Raw genomic sequence first — 1,154 nt, forward strand, 5'->3', positions numbered from 1 at the left:
ATTTACAGAAAAAAAAAGCTGCCATACTGAAATCCAACAAACAAGATAAAACAACAACAACAAAAAGCCCTCCTGCTGTTTATATATGAAAAGTTAACCAGAAATTAATATCACTTTATCTGGATAGTGGCTATCCTATACAGATCTCTACCCAAATTCATTAAAATGAAAATCCTTTTGCACCCAGTAGAAAAACTAACTTTTTCTGGCTGCTCAAAGTCAATTATTAATAAGACAGCAAGGGAATGACTGACTTTTGCATAACTGGTTTGTGGTAGTTTGGATGTATCAGTACTCATATTACCTGCATTTCTGTCTTTCTTTTTTTTCATTTATTTTTATTAGTTGGAGGCTAATTACTTTACAATATTGTAGTGTGTCTTTCTTTTACATAAACAGGCAGTGGCTGTTCTTGACTCATGAGGACTCTCAAAATTTTGCAGGATAACTTGACAAATTCATATTATTGCTTTAAAATTTTCATTTCATTGTGCGAGAACACTTAATATGAGATCTACTCTCTTATTGGACTTTTAAGGATACAATACAATATCATTAACTATAAACACAAGGGTGTATAGCACCTCTCTAGAACTTATCCTGTATGACTGAAGTTTTAAAACCGTGGAATAACAATTCTTCATTTTTCCCTCCTGCCCATCCCTGCTAACCACCACCCCGCTCTCTGCTTTTACGAGTTTGATTAGATACCCAACAGGAATCATGCAGTATTTTCCCTTCTGTGACTGGCTAACTTCACTTAGCATCATGCCTATGTTGTGGTATACTGCCAGATTTTCTTCTTTTAAAAGATTAAATGATTTTCCTTTATATGTATATAGCACATTTTCTTTATCTGTCAGTGGACATTTAGCTTATTTGTATATCTCAGCTGTTGTGAATAATTCTGCAGTTTGAGAGTGATGATATCTCTCTGATATCTTGATTTCAATTTTACAGATTCAGTGGAATCACTATCAAAATCTCAATGGTGCTTTTTATAAAAATGGAAAAAAGTAATTCTAAAATTTCATATGGAACCACAAAAGACCAGGAATTGCCAAAACAATCTTGAGAAAGAAGAATGAAGCTAGAACTATCTCACTTCCTCATTTCAAAATTCTTTACAAAGAAAATTAAAATAATATGGTACT

Source organism: Cervus canadensis, chromosome 22 (genome assembly GCF_019320065.1).
Source record: "Cervus canadensis isolate Bull #8, Minnesota chromosome 22, ASM1932006v1, whole genome shotgun sequence".
NCBI lineage: Eukaryota > Metazoa > Chordata > Mammalia > Artiodactyla > Cervidae > Cervus > Cervus canadensis.